This window comes from Leptonychotes weddellii, chromosome 2 (assembly GCF_054177405.1).
Source record: "Leptonychotes weddellii isolate Sample4059 chromosome 2, ASM5417740v2, whole genome shotgun sequence".
In the NCBI taxonomy this organism is placed as follows: Eukaryota; Metazoa; Chordata; class Mammalia; order Carnivora; family Phocidae; genus Leptonychotes; species Leptonychotes weddellii.
The window spans coordinates 177,298,138-177,314,018 of NC_138370.1; the positions used below are offsets into that span (position 1 = coordinate 177,298,138).

A 15,881-nucleotide genomic window follows, 5' to 3' on the forward strand; every position below is an offset into this window, starting at 1 on the left:
GAGTTGTGTCCTTCATGATAAATGGGTCACGAGTTAGTATAAGGTGCTTCCCGCAGTTCTGTGAGCCGTTCTAGCCAATTATGGAACCCGAGGAGGGGGTTGTGGGAACCCCGATTTGTAGATGATGGGTGGGAGGTACGGGAGGCGTCTGAAGCAGGGGTGGTCTTGTGAGGCTGCAGGGTCTGCACTCAGGGCAGCTGGTGTCAGAATGGCGCCAGCTGTCAGACACCCGCCGGCTTCTGCAGAGCCGCAGACCCGTGGGCGGAAGACCGCATGCTGGGCGCCAGAGATGGTGTTGGAAAACAACATGGTACCCATCACTCAGCTTCAACAATTACTAACTTATGCCCAGTCTTCTTTTCTCTGTAACTCCTCACACTTGGAACCACCTGCCTGCCTCCTGGCTTGATTTGTAGCAGATTCCAAGCATCATATGATTCATCTGTAAATGTTTCAATTATGTGGTGAAGTATGAGGGTTTCATTTTTAAGATGATGCCATCATCATCTCCCCACAAATTAGTAGTAATCTTTCAGTGTTATTAGATATCCAGTTAGTGTGTGCACTGCCCCTGTTGTCTTTAAATATCTTGTTTGTTTTTATTTTTTTACAGTTTGTGTGACTTGGGATCCAAACAAGAGTTGGAGTTAGGTTATCCCGAAGCTAGGATAGGTATGATATGTTTCTTGTTTCTTTTTTTTTTTCATCTATATATTCTCTCTCTCTGTTTTACTTTCCTGTAATTATTTTGTCCTTGTGGAGGGAACCAGCTTGTTTGTTGTGTAGGATTTCCCAGCGTCTGGATTTTTCAGAACGTATCACCTTCTTGCTGTTTAACACTTTCTTCTTGCTCTTCTATTTCTTGTAAATTGGCAGTTGGATCCAGAGGGATCAGATTTCAGGCCTGATTTTGGGAGGGCAAGACTAAGTCATGACCCCGGCCCTAGGTAGTGGTGTGTCTTTCTGTCAGGAGGTACATGATATCTGTTGTTTACCTTTTTTGTGATATTTGAACTCATTTCATATGTTGAATCTACTTCTCTGCTCTTTCATATTTGTCACTTTATCTAGAATCTATTTCCAATCTCACTTTCTTTAAATTCCTCTTTTCCATCGTCTTTTCTTATGTAGGGCATTATCCATTGCATTGATTGGCTTTTGTGTATTGCCAGTTCAGTTTTTATTTATGAAATTTTTTTTGTTTTATTTTCTGAACCCTTTCATTTCTTTGTTCAGTTTTATTTTTTTTTAAAGATTTTATTTATTTGAGAGAGAGAATGAGAGAGAGAGAGAGCACATGAGAGGGGGGAGGGCCAGAGGGAGAAGCAGACTCCCCGCTGAGCAGGGAGCCCGATGTGGGACTCGATTCTGGGACTCCAGGATCATGACCTGAGCCGAAGGCAGTCGCTTAACCAACTGAGCCACCCAGACGCCCCTAGTTTTTATTTTTTTATTTTTCTAAGTCACCTAATTTCCAACTATTTCTAATTCTGATTTATTTATTTTTCATCACCTTTATCATTTTCTCAGATTTTCTTAGCTCATTTTCAATCTGTTTCGTTGGTATTTCTCTTTCAACTACTGGCATTTTCTCCCCAGTGTGGGGCCTTGGCCTGGTGGGCTTTAGAATGTGAGGTGGAGGAGATTACAGGAACCAGCCCCCAGGCCCTTCCCCAAGAGTTTTCAAGAATGTTAGCAGAGCCTTAATTTTGGACCGTTAGAGCTCTGAAAAGGCAAGTAGAGTGAACCAGTCCTCCTGGGTCAGTTAGCATTGCCGGATGGTGTTGGGTCGGGTCACGCACAGCCAACGTGGGTACAGGTCCGGGAGCACCTGCCGATGTTGTCCCAGCCAAGGTTCCAAATCTGCCAGTGTCTTCCCAGACATCAAACAAAAAAGTCATGAGACTGGTTGCATTGGCAAATATAAATGTCTTAGGCTGGCATAATTCAAAGGTGCCAGGAAATATAATATTTAGTGTGTTGTGATCTAAGACTACAGTTTTGTTTAAAAGCAAACTCCTTATTTTTATGTAGCATTATTCAAAATGTTAAAGTAACTTGGGGCGCCTGGGTGGCTCAGTTGGTTGAGCATCCAAGTCTTGATTTCGGCTCAGGTCATGATCTCAGGGTCCTGAGATAGAGCCCCGCACTGGGCTCCATGCTCAGCGCAGAGTCTGCTTGGGATTCTCTCTCTCCCCCCGCCCCCCGGCTTGTGCTTTCTCTAAAATAAATAAATAAATCTTAAAAAAAAAAAGTCAGGGCGCCTGGGTGGCTCAGTTGGTTAAGCGACTGCCTTCAGCTCAGGTCATGATCCCACGGTCCTGGGATCAAGTCCCGCATCGGGCTCCCTGCTCTGCGGGGACCCTGCTTCTCCCTCTCCCACTCCCCCTGCTTGTGTTCCCTCTCTCGCTGTGTCTCTCTCTGTCAAATAAATAAATAAAATCTTTAAAAAAAAAAAAGTTAAAGCAACTTGAAAACGCAATCACTTAGAATTCAGATTTCTCTCTCAGTTTATCAGTCCCCCCCATTATAGCTCCCCTGTCCGTGTCTAAAATACTCTGGTACTAAAACTTATTTAGCAAATGTCATTTTTATTTTTCACAAAGCATCTTCCCATATGTCTAGCAGAGATGTACAGTAACCTCTTCCCTGGGTTTTGGATGAGAAAACTAGTACTTAGGGGCAGTGACTGCCCAAGTTCCAGGGGTGAACTTGTGCTTGGTTCTTTTTACATATCCCAATGCAGCAGAGTTCTGGGGGTCTCTCAGGTTTTCCTCCATCAGGGGAAATGCCCCAAATGCCAGGCGTCTCTGTCCTCAAACACACTGCCCCCCCCCCCCCCCCCCCCCCCCCCCCCGCCAAACTTGGCAATGAGGATGCTTATGCTCTTTCTTCTACCCACAAGACTTGGGTTCCTGGACACCCTGAAGAGGGGTCAGAAGTGCCTACGAAGGTAGCCCAGTAAGAGGCACAGGGTCGGAAAGCTGGGGAGCAGGGGCGGGGGGCAGGTGGGGGAGAGGAGACCAGAAGAGGGCCTGAGGGTTCTCACCGCCACCTCTCTGAACATTTTTGAGCGGTCCCAGTTCCACGTTAGTTCATTCCCCCTCTTTGGCTGTCTGGGGTCAGTTCCCCATGGAGATTGCCTGTGTGGGACCTGGGTCATGGAGGCCGCTCGTACCAAAGGCTCAAGTTCCTCCGGAACTGCGGAGCATCCCTTAGGCACTCACCTCTGTAACTTGAGGGCACGGCAATGCTATTATTATTATTTTGATCCTCAAGAAAAGGATGGTTCTTCAGTTTTCATGGAGTGACTAAATGGCCTTTTTCTCTGTAGTTGTTCATTTTGTAGGGCTCGACCCCAGAATTGCTGCATGGCTTATAGATCCTGGGGATGGTGCACCCTCTTTTGAAGATTTAGTGGCAAAATACCTTGAAAGCTCCATCTCTGTTAAAGTGAACAGCACATATGGGAATTCCTCAAGAAATGTTGTGGTGAGTTATGTTAAGATGAGGCTTTACCAACCTTAATCAACCGAATTTTTTCCTAGAAATTTTTTCTGCTTCATAAACAGTCCAGTAGTAAAAAGAACATTGCTGACATTCAATTTTACTTATTCTACACAAATGCTTTTTACCCTGACATTTCTGGTGGAGGATATTGAGTTAGGACAGGTGACTTCTGTTCCTTCATGAAACTGTTCCTGGGAAGTCCGTTCACAGTGTGATCCTTCTTCTTTTTTTTTTTTCCCAATAAAAATCAGAAGGATTTTTTATTTCTAAGTCCTTTGAAAAAGCAAAACTAATGCAACACAAATTGAAAGATCTAATTAATAAATTTAACAAGCCAAGGTAATTTTGTTACGTAAATTAACCCATTTATTATAGGCTAGCTATGTTTCAACTGGGGGAGCTTCTACTGGTCTTTCAACTCCTTCAGTCGTCTGATGGCAGACTTTACTGTGACAGCAGAAGTGGTGTTGTAGGTCCAGGTGCCACCAGCGACGGGTTTCATGCAGGAGCCACAAGGCCAGACCCCCACAGCTCGTCGTTGCATCTTGGTTTTGCCACAGAAGGAGCAAGTGTACTTGGCATGCTGGCTCATTTCAATCTTCTTCACCATTTTCCTGAGGGAGGCACCATAATGGGTCCTGGATTTATCCACAATTCCGACCTTCTTGGTGCGTTTAGCCATGTCGCCGCAAACTAGGTCTGAGCCCAGAGAGACAGTGTGATTCTTCTAAATGGACCCTCTGGCGTCAGAGCCACGTGCCCTGGGCCCCACGAGCTGCTCGTGGTGCCGGTGACCCGGCAGCTTCGGCAGAGGCTCAGGTACCACCTCGCTCCATGTGCCCAGGTGTGTCTTCCCAAGCCCTGTCCGAGACGCACCCAGTTGTTAGGAACCACATCCGCAGAAGCCATAGTGCTCACGGGTCTGGAGCCCGGCCCGGAGCCCAGTGAGCCAGGCCCCCGAGGAGGTGGCCCCGGGGAGCAGTGTGGCCACAGTTGGGCCACTCTGTTGAGGCTTCCTGCATGCAAATCAACAGCAACACGCTAGAAGCACAACGGGACGAGCATGCAGAGGGCTCGGGGAGCACGAGGATTGGCCGTGGGGTGGGAACCATGGGGGCAGAGCGGCTGGTGATGTGAGGGCCCTGAGGCTCGGGGAGGTCTGCTTGCTCCTGCTCTTCATCCTGCGCGTCTGTGAGGGAGGGTCTGAGTCAGATGGGGACTTGGGGGTACAAATGCGGAAACTCACTCTCCCTTAATTTAAAGAGATGTGTCAGAGGAATACGGGGGAGCTCACAGACTCAGAGGGAAAGCAGGAGCAGGTCATGGGAAGACGTGAGCCTCAGGCCCTGGGGCCAGCAGTGAGCCATGGGTCACTTTTGTCGAAGACCCACAGTTAGTTCCCTCACTGTGCCACATGTGTGCCCCTTGGTGAGGGGACAGTGCATGGAGGTGAGTTCTACTGATCGTAGGATGCTGGGAGGGGAACTTCCTCAAATAGCAGCCGGGACACTCACTGAACCAGGGACTTGCCCACCTCAGCACTACCAGTCCCAGTTGATAGATGACTAGACCAAGGTGCAGAAGGGTCAGTGTGCATGCATCTTGCCCAAGGTCAAGTTGAGGCTGTGGATCAAAGCGTGGGTTTCTGACTATAAGGTCTGGTTTCTTTCTAGTGCATCTAGGGCTGGGAGTGGCTGCAGGGAATAAAGCACCAGCCTCAGAGGTGTGTTTTCTCCCTGTCTAGAAGCCGCGGCCCTGCACCCAGCTGCTCTCAGTGCTGTGGACCCTGCCAGTCCCACCGCTGCCTGTGAGCTGTCGCCTCACCCCGGGCCCTCAGCACACTCCAGGAAGAAAAGCAGCAGCCTCCGTGAACTTGCGCTCAAATCCTGGTGGCTAGAAATGTGTCCATTGTGGAGGCATGCAGTGCGTGAGGGACGGGAGGGGAAAGCCAGGCCCACGTTGTGCCATGTTGAAGAGGTGCTGGGGATGGTCTGAGAGAACGCAGGGGGCGTCTGGGCAGAGGGAGCAGCATGGGAACAGGAGGGAATGGTGAGATTGGGAAGAAAGGTGTAGGGTAGAGGAGGAGCGGTATCACAGGCTCTGTCACGCGGGTGCTGGTCCCACCCGGAGCTCAGGCTTGTCCTAGGGAAGCCCCGCCGGAGAACCGTGCATAGTGGGAGGCGCATCGTCAGCTCTGTCCTGTAGGAAGCTCATTTGGGCGGGAGTGGACAGTCTGCTCACGGTGTCCTCAGACCAGTCTTCCAGGAGAGCCAAGGCTGGGGATGACGAGACCGCAAATGCCAGACTACATCAGCCCACTGCTGGCTCCTCGTCCTGTGGTTTCTCTGGCTTGGGGCCTTGAGGCCGAAAGTGGAGTGTGGGGAGTTGTTTGGCAGAGCGAGGTGTCCAGGGGAGAAGAGTCAGACTGCGTGCTGGGGGTTGCGGCTCATGCCCCTCCCTGTGTGTCCATGCTCAGGGCCTCCGGGGGTGTCGTCCAGGTGAGGACAGACAGTGAGTGTGGCCACGTGGCTCCTCAGCCTACCGGGGCACGTGAGGGTATGCTTCTGTCTCTACCACCGTGTGATCTTTGCACCATGGACACTTGGCAGTTCCTGTAAAATGAAGAAGAAAACTGGGTTGGGGGAAAGTGTGAGGCTCCAGGTAGCTTGCATTTGTCCAATAAGTAGGCTTTTCTGTAGCATGGGAGCTCGCCCGCTTGAGGTATTTGGTGATGCCATCGATGTTCATGTCTGCCATGGAAAGACTCGTGCCACCTACCTAGTGCCCAGTTCTGTGGGCTGTGTCAATCCCTAGATTGTGATGAACATTGCTGCCAAGTTTGCCTAATCTTTCATTCTTCTGATCTTTTAAAGAATCAGAATGTACGGGTGAACCTGAAGATACTCCACAGACTTACGATGGGCCTTTGTTCCCAGTTGAAGGCAAGGCGTCTTACTGTAACTTGGGGTTGGCAGGCACTCTTGCTCACTGTTCCCCAAGAACACCTCTCACTCACATCCATGCTCACAGCATCTTTGAGTGAATTCTCAGGCCAAGTGAACTTGTGCATCACTCATAGAAGGATAGTCCACATGGTAAGACCTGAAGTTTTAAGGCAGTGGTGGACGTAGGCTAACAATTGTAGCGTTTTTTAAAGCTACCAATTCAATTGGAACTTTTTTTTTAAGATTTTATTTATTTATTAGAAATGGAGAGCATGAGTAGGGGGAGGGGTAGAGGGAGAAAAAAATCTCCAGCAGACTCCCCACTATGTGGGCAGAGCCCGATGCAGGGCTCGATCCAAGGACCCTGAGATCATGACCTGAGCCAAAGTCAGATGCTTAACTCAGCCTCCCAGGCGCTCCTCAGTTGGAATGTTTCTAATGCTACAGTTAACATAAAAGCTGAGTATTCATTTTAGTTTAATAGTGAGATAGACACAGCTCCACTCAGTCTCATTGGGAAGCGGAGGGCATTTGCGGGAACAGTCAAGAAGAGTTGGAGGAAGGGACTGTGTGTGGAGGTGAGCCCAGGAGTGGGGGGGCCAGCAAAGGATGGAGAAGCCTCCAGAGACAGGTACTAGCTGGAAGTGTTTCAACCGCTGGGCTTGGAGGGGAAGCTGTCACCAGGACCCAGGGAAAGCCGAGACCCTGCAGGGGCTGCTGGTCAGGAGCCGGGCACCAGGCGCTGTGGTTGCAGGCCCAGGACTGTGGGCTGCTGGGAAGAGTCTAGTGGGAGAGAGGAAGCCCATTTCTCTACCCTATTACCCCACATGGGCAAAACCAGCCTGAGAGCTGAGGAGAAGCCAGGTTGTGGCCTGGAGCACATCAGCCCTTCCCCGAGGGCAAAGTGCAGGGCACAGGGCCTGGAGGAGGGGCTGGCGAGGCTGAGGGCTTCAGATGGCAGCAGGAAGGGACACACATGACAGAAGCCCTGAGAATAGGCATGAAGACGGTCTGAATAAATGCAGAGATGTCTCATACTCCTGGAGGAGGTGACCTCATATAAAGATTTCACCTCTCCCCACACTAATCTATAAAGCCATTGCAAAAACCAATGAAAATTCTAGCTACACTTTTGGGAATTCAGTATACCTATTCAGAAGTTAAAATGGAAGGCTACAAGTCTAAAAATACCTACATCACACTTAAAAATGAGGAAGATTAGGGCGCCTGGGTGGCTCAGTCGGTGAAGCATCTGCCTTCGGCTCAGGTCCTGATCTCGGGGTCCTGGGATTGAGTCTGTGTCAGGCTCCTTGCTCAGTGGGGAGTCTGCTTCTCCCCCTGCCTGCCACTCCCCCTGCTCGTGCTCTCTCTCTGTCAAATAAATAAATAAAATCTTTAAAAAAATTGTTTTAAATGAGAAAGATTAAAGAGAATTGGGAGTGGGGGTTGGCCTACCTGGTATTTCTAAATATCTCTGTGAGGTCTTGGTAATGAAATAGAATACTTGAAGGAAATAGGAGTTTTACTAGGAAGGAGCTTGGCGGGAGGGCTGCTGTTGGGAGGAGCCACCACTCACTTGGGAGTTGCCCGAAATTCCACCTCAATGCAATCAAGTAGGCTGTTCAGCAGTGTGCAGGTAGAAATAATTTAAAAGTAACATTGGTATCATTTTTTCCTACAAAGCAGGTTTATGGTTTATGGCAACTATTTTGTACTTTGGAGCTTCCTCTGATACCAGTTTTGGCAGGTAAGCTACCATAAAGATGATGGACAAGTCCTGTTTCTAGGGAATTCTTGACATTGTTTGAGGGCAACTGTTTCTTACTTAGGGGTAGGCAGTGTGTCATGTGAGCACTGAGAGGTAGCAAGCCCTTTATTTTCCCTCTGTAACAAGAAGGGGTTGGATAGCATCACCTGTTGATCTAGAAGGATGAGAATGTTCTGACCTCTCAGTCACATGGGATCCCTCTTGCACCGCGTGGTTCTGCCAGGCACCCTGGCCGAGTGGCAGCCCCAGCTCCTGAGGGCCGCAGTGCGGGTCGAGCCTGTGTTGTGTTCTGCATGGCAGTTGTTCATCCTGGTGGTGTGCTGTCCGTCAGCCCCCCCTACGCTGGTCGGGACAGCCCCTAGAACAAGGGGTGCCAGGCCCTCCTCTGCCTTTGCCTCGCAGCGCCCCCCTCTGCCCGGGTCCTGCTAGGCACTAGGGGAGCCGAGCCTGGCCCAGCGCTCCGCAGCCTGCCTGGCCCGAGGCGACTCTGTCCTGTGTGCCAGGGTGCGTCCCCACGCCCCCCACTGCCACTGCTGGGCTCCCGCACTGACCCTCGTGGACCGTTGGTGGAGGTGGGACGCGGCAGGCACTGTCCTTGTCCTCGTCAGGAAGGGAGGCTTGCTCCCCGTCCTTGAGGCTTTCACAGAAATGACTCACTGTTTGGTGTTTGACTGACAGTGATGGAGAGCCACAGCATTCAGGTGAACAGAGAAGAGATGGAGAGGACTTCAGCCCTTCTGGGGGTACGTTCTTATTTCAGAGCTGGGGTGCCTGTAAGTCCTTCCTCCCTTCCTCCTCCCTTCCTCACTCACGCCACACTGACCCCGATGCCTCCTGTCTCTGATGCGTGCTGGGGAGCACCAGACCCACCCTGGGTGCTCACTCCATGGTCCACGGGGTTTCATGGATCCTCCGGCTTCTCAAGAGTCAGGTTCATTTCACAAGTACACCCCCCTGTAGTTTGGTGAGGGGAATTCATGGCTTTCTTGGGTTCTTTGAAAAAACAAGAACAGGGCCCCTGGGTGGCTCAGTCGGTGAAGCCTCTGCCTTTGGCCCAGGTCATGATCCCGGAGTCCTGGGATGGAGCCCCGCATTGGGCTCCCTGCTCAGTGGGGAGCCTGCTTCTCCCTCTCCACTGCCTGCTGCTTCCCCGGCTCCTGCACTCTTTCTCTCTCTCAAATAAATAAAATCTTCTAAAAAAGCAAGAACAAAACTTTCTGTCAAAAATAAAAAATACAGAGGGTGCATAGAGATGCATGAAAAATGCATTAAAATGTTTCACATAAGTTATTTTAAAGGAAACTCTGGTATAACCACCACCTAGGTCATAGTGTAGAATTTCGAGAAGCTCTGTGTGCCCTTTCCCTATCAGAACCCCTTCCCGCTGCCAAAAGTAACCTCCGCCCTGATTTCTGGAGTCACTACGTTGTTGCTTTTACTTTCCTTTGCAGTTTTCCACCTCAGTGCCTAAATGATCTGTTTGGCTTTACTTTGGAACTGTGAGTTAGCGGTCGTCTGACCACTCTCCCTCCAATCCGAGTCTCAGCTCCACCCGTGTCCCGTGTTGCTCGGTGCTTAGTCTTCCCGTCACAGCCCGTGTCCCACTGTTGATAGCATTTAGGGTGTGGCCACCTTGCGGCCCTTACGAACCACACTGCTCCTTTGGGCATGTTTCCTGGCCCCACTGGTGCACGCTTCCCTGGGCACAGGACAGTCTCCTCAGCTTTAGTAAGAAGTTGCACTGCCAGAAACACACCGGGGAGGGTCCTGCCATTGCACGTCCTCACCTGCATGAGGACACCAGGCTTTTAGGAGCAGCCATTCTGGTGGGGACGTAATGGTATCTCGTTACGATTTTGGTTTCTATTTTCCTGCCTACTAATGAGATGGAATAGCTTTTTATATCATCATTGGCTATTAGGAGTTTCTCTTTGGTAAAAGATCTCTTCAGGTTTCTTACCCATGTTTTTATGGAGGCCTCTATCTTTCCCTTACTAATTTAGAGGACATCTTGATATAATCCAGTTACAAGCTTGTTACATATACCTTCTCCCTCTCTGTGTTACCTTTTCACTCTCCTAATAGTATCTTTTGACAAATAGAAGTTCTTAATTTTTAATGTAGCGTAATTTACCAATCTTTGTCTTTATGGTTAGTGCTTTTTGTATGCTGTTTAAGAAAGCTTTCCTACGTCACATTCATGAAGTTTGCTCATGTATTATGTTTAAAAGCTATTTTTATTAGCCTTTGCATTTAGGTTTATAATCCATCTGATTTTTTCTTTTCATGTACTGCTTTAATTGAGAAAGAAATTGCATACAGTGAATAGTACAAATAATTTTAATTATTGTGATAAAGTACATTTAATATAAAACTTACTATCTTAGCCATTTCTGATTAGACGGTACAGTGGTATTAAATACATTCTCATGGTTGTACAGCTATGATCACCATCCATCCCCAGAACTGTAAAACTGAAACTCTGTGCCCCTTAAACAGTCACTTTCTGCTCTCCCCTCCCCCCGCTGCTGGCAGCCACCGTTATGCTTTCTGTCTCTATGATCTGACTGCTCTAGGTACCTCATGTAAGTCGAATCACACAGAATTTATCTTTTTGTCACTGGCTCATTTCACTTAGCATAATGTCTTCAACATTCATCCTTGTTGTAGCATGTTGCAGAATTTTCTTCCTTTTCGAGGTTGAATGTATGTACCACATTTTACTTACCATTCATCTGCTAGTGGATGTAAGCAGCTTGGGTTGCTTCCATGTTCCAGCCATTGTGAGTAACGCTGCTATAAAAATGGGTGTACAAATATCTCTTTGAGGCCCTGCTTTCAATTCTTTTGAGTATATGCCCCAAGGTGAATTGCTAGATCTTATGGTAAGTTTTAATTTTTTGAGGAACTACTGTACTTTTTCTACAGTGTCTACCATTTTGCACTCCCACTAACAGTGCATAAGTGCACTTTCTCCACATCCTCAGCAATACCTGTTGTTTTCTGAGTTTTTTGTTTTGTTTGTTTTTATAATAGTCATCCCATTGGGTGTGAGCTGGTATCTCACTGTAGGTTTGCTTCGCATTCCCCTAATGATTAGTAATATTGATCATCTTTTCATGTGCTTACTATCTGTGTATCTTCTTTGGTAAAAGGTCTATTCAGGTCCTTTGCCCGTTTTTTTTTTTTAGATTTTATTTATTTATTTGAGAGAGAGAGAATGAGAGAGAGCACATGAGAGTGGGGAGGGGCAGAGGGAGAAGCAGACTCCCTGCCGAGCAGAGAGCCCGATGTGGGACTCGATCCCGGGACTCCAGGATCATGACCTGAGCTGAAGGCAGTCGCTTAACCAACTGAGCCACCCAGGTGCCCCCTTTGCCCATTTTTATATTAGGTTGTTAATTTTTTTTTCTTGTTGAGTTTTAGGAGTTCTCTATATATTCTGGATAGTAATCCTTTATCAGATATATGCTTTTTAAATATTGTCTCCCATTTTGTGGGTTGCCTTTTTACTCTGTTGAGAACGTCTTTTGATGTACAAAGTTTTTAAATTTTCGTGGTCCAATTTAAATTTTTTCTTTTGTTACCTGTGCCTTTGTTGTCATATCCAAGAAATAGCTGTTGGGGCGCCTGGGTGGCTCAGTCGGTTAAGCGACTGCCTTCGGCTCGGGTCATGATCCTGGAGTCCCAGGATCGAGTCCCGCATCGGGCTCCCTGCTCAGCGGGGAGTCTGCTTCTCCCTCTGACCCTCCTCCCTCTCATGCTCTCTGTCTCCCATTCTCTCTCTCTCTCATAAATAAATAAAATCTTTAAAAAAAAAAAAAAAGAAACAGCTGTCAAATCCAATATTGTGAAGCTTCTGTCCTCTGTCTCCTTCTAAGAGTTTTGTTGTTGTAGGTCTTACATTTAAGTCCTTGATACATTTTGAGTTAATTTTTTGTATGGTGCGAGGTAGGGGCCCACCTTCATTTTTCTGCATGTGAATGTCCAGTTTTCCCAGCACCATTTGTTGAATAGACTGTACTTTCTCCATTTAGTGTTCTTGGCATGCTTGTCAAAAATCATTTGACCATATATGCATGGGTTTATTTCTGGGCTCACTATTGTATTGTCTTTACGTCTGTCTTTATGCCAGTACACACTGTTTTGGTTAGTGTAGCTTTGTAGTCAGTTTTGAAATCAGGAAGTATGGGTCCTCCACATTTGTTCTTTTTTTCAAGATTGTTTTGGCTATTTGGGGTCTCTTGAGATTTCATATGAATTTTAGGATGGATTTTTCTATTTCTGAAAAAAAGGTCTTCAGGATCTTGATAGGAATTACATTGAACTTGTAGATCACTTTGAGTAGTTTTGGTTAAGTCTTCAGTCCATGAACATGAGATGTGTTTCCATTTATTTATTTTTAAATTTATTTCAGCAGGGTTTTATAGTCTTCACTGTATGAGTCCTTCACCTCCTTTGTTAATTCCTAAGTATTTTATTCTTTTTGATGCTACTATGAATGGAATTGTTTTTGTAATTTCCTTTTCAGATTGCTCATGTGTAGAAATCCAGCTGATTTTTGTGTGTTGATGTTGTATCCTGCTGCTATGCTGAGTTCCAAAGTTCTAACAGTTGTTTGCTTTTTTTTTTTTTTTTTTTTGGTGTGGACTCTAGAGTTTTCTACACATAAAATCATATCATCTGCAGAGATAATTTTACTTCTTCTGTCCCAATTTGGATGCCTTTTATTTATTTTTCTTACCTAATTGCTCTGACCAGAACTTCCAGTACCATGTTGAATAGAAGTGGTGAAAGCAAGCAACCTTGCCTTGTTCCTCATCTTAGAGGAAATGCTTTCAGTCTTTCACAGTTGAGTATGATGTTTCCTGTGGGTTTGATTGTTTAAAAATAATTTAATTTCCATAGTTTTGTGAATTTTCCAGTTTTCCTTTCTTTATTGATTTCTAACTTCATCTTGTTGTAGTCAGAGAAGATGCTTTATATAATAACTATTTTTTGAAATCTCTTGAGCCTTGATTTGTGGCCTAACATATGGTCTGTCCTGGAAAATGTCCCGTGTGCAAGTGTATGTGGTTGTTCCTGGCTGGTGCTCTGTATGTCTGTTGGATCTGGTGGATTTCTTGTGCTGTTTAAGTCCTCTGTTTCCTTATCTTCTTTGTGGTTGTTCTACCAGTTATTGTGAATGGAGTAATCAAGTATCCCAACTACTACTGTAGAATTGTTTCTTTCTCCCTTCAATTCTGTCAGTTTTTTCTTCATATATTTTGATGGTCTGTCATTGGGCATGTAAATGTTTATAATTGTTGTGTAACAATTGCTGTGTGTATCGCATACATGTCATCCTTTGTCTCGTGTAACCATTTTTGACTTAAAGTCTATTTTTTCTGATATTAATATAGCCATCCCTGCTCTATTTGGGTCAGTATTTGCATATTTCTTTCTATCCTTGTGCTTTCAACCTGTCTGTGTCTTTGGTTTAAAAGTTTGTCTCTTATGGATAGCATATAGTTGGAGCATGTGTTTTTATCTATTCTGCCAATCTCTGTCTTTTGATTGGAGAGTTTAATCCATTTACATGTAAGTAATTACCGATAAGGAGGGACTTACTTCTGTCTTTGTGCTGTTTTCTCTGTGCATTATAGATTTTGTCTCTCATTTCCTGCATTACTGTCTTCTTTGTGTTTAGTTGCTTTTTTGTAGTGAATCGTTTAAATTCCTTTCTCATTTTCTTTTGTGTGTATTCTATAGCTATTTTCTTTGTGGTTACCATGGGGATGACATTTAACGTCCTAACATTATAACACTCTAATTTGAGTTTATTACAGCTTAACTTGAATAACATGCAAAAACTCTGCTCCTTTACAGCTCTGTCCCCACCCCTTTCAGTTGTTGATGCCACAAAATTATATCTTTATACATTGTGTGCCCCAAACATAAGCTAATAATTTTTTAAGTGCATTAGTCTGTTAAATTATGTAGGAAATAGGATTTGGAGTTACAAACTAAAGTTACAGTAATACTAGCTTTTACACTTATAGTTGTTTTTTTTTAACCATGGAGAAAACGAAAAATACAGTGACAGATTGTTATTATAATACTAGCTTATATAACTGCCCACATATTCACCTTTCTTGAGATCTTTATTTCTCCATACTGCTTTGAGATACTGTCTAGTGTCCTTCCATTTCACCCTGCAGGACTCCTTGAGCATTTCTTCCAAGGCATGTGTAGTGATCACATCTCCCTCAGCTTTTCTTTATCTGGGAATGTCTCAGTCTCTCCCTCACCCTTGAAGGACAGTTTGGCCAGATGCAGGATGCTTGGTTGACAGGTTTTTCCTTTTAGCACTTTGAAAATATTGGCCCACTGTCTTCTGGCCTCTAAAGTTTCTGATGAGAGATCTGCTCACTACTTTATGGAGGACCCCTTATATATGATGACACTTCTCTCTTGATAATTTCAAGATTATCTGTTTGTCTTTGTCTTTTGAAATTTTGATTATAATATGCCTTGGTGTTGATCTCTTTTAAAAGAGTTCCTCTTACTTGAAGTTTGTGGAGCTTCTTGGATGTTTATATTCATGTATTTCATCAAATTTGAGAAGTTTTCATCCATTGTTTCCTCAAACATTTTTGCTCTCCCTTTCTCTCGCTCCTCCTTCTAGGATGCCCACAATGCATATGCTGGTCTACTTTGTGGTGTTCCACAGGTCCCTTAGGCTCTGTTCACTTTTCTTCAATTTATTTTCTGTATGTTCCTCAGCCTCAATAAGTTCCATTATCCCATCTTCAAGTTCACTGATTCTTTCTTCTGCCTGCTCAAATCTGCTGCTGAACCACCCAAAGGCATTTTCTATTTCAGTTAGTGTACTTTTCAGCTCCAGAATTTCTTTTTTACTTCCTTTTAGGTTTTCTCTCTCTTTATCATTATTTGCATTTTGCTCACACATTGTTTTGTTGACTTTCTTCACATCCTCCTTCAGTTCTTCAAGCATCTTTAAGACAGTGGTTTTAATGTCTTTGTCTAGTAGATCTGCCATTAGGTCTTTTTCAGGGACAGTTTCTGTTGATGTTTTGTTTTGTTTTTTGTTTTTTTCCTGTTTGAATGGGATGCTTTTCTTTGTATGCCTTGAAATTTTTTATTGAACACTGGACATTTGAATCTGATAATGTGGTAGCTCTGAAAATCATATTCTTCCCCTACCACAGGGTTTGCTGTTTTGTGTTAGTGGTTTTGGTTTTGGTTTTTTTATTGCTATAGGGTGTCTCTGTGCTAAAGATCAGCCTGAGGGGCAAACTTAAGGTCTTCTCATGTTTTTTTCTAAGATTTTTCCTGAGCATACACAGTCTATTTCTAATTTTCCCTGCATAAGCAGTAGTTGTCAACCATCCTTGTCCTTTAATTTCTGGCTCCCAAAAGGAGGAAAAGTGAAAAATGAAGGGGGATGTAAAAGGGTGCTGGCCCTTTAATTCCCCTGGGAGTCTGTTCAGCTGGAGGGAGAGGGTCTTACAACACTGGAGAGAGGGGCGACAACGATGACTGCCTGCCTATTTGTCTGTACCTGTGTTATTAGAAGCAGTAGTCAGAGCCCAGATCCCTACCATTTGGAGGACAGGGTCTTTTTGCCCACCCTGGCTTTTGCACAGTGTTCCAGA

General features: G+C 45.6%; 1 long non-coding RNA gene and 1 pseudogene across 1 annotated transcript; one reads left to right on the forward strand and one right to left on the reverse strand.

Moving 5' to 3' along the window:
- The first annotated feature begins 612 nt into the window (after positions 1-612).
- Positions 613-6,717, forward strand: LOC145720250 (uncharacterized). The gene is made up of 3 exons (XR_014143136.1): positions 613-672; positions 3,335-3,492; positions 6,384-6,717. It is a non-coding gene; the product is annotated as an uncharacterized LOC145720250 (long non-coding RNA).
- On the reverse strand, positions 3,851-4,211 carry LOC115942042 (large ribosomal subunit protein eL43 pseudogene; annotated as a pseudogene).
- Positions 6,718-15,881: the final 9,164 nt, after the last annotated feature.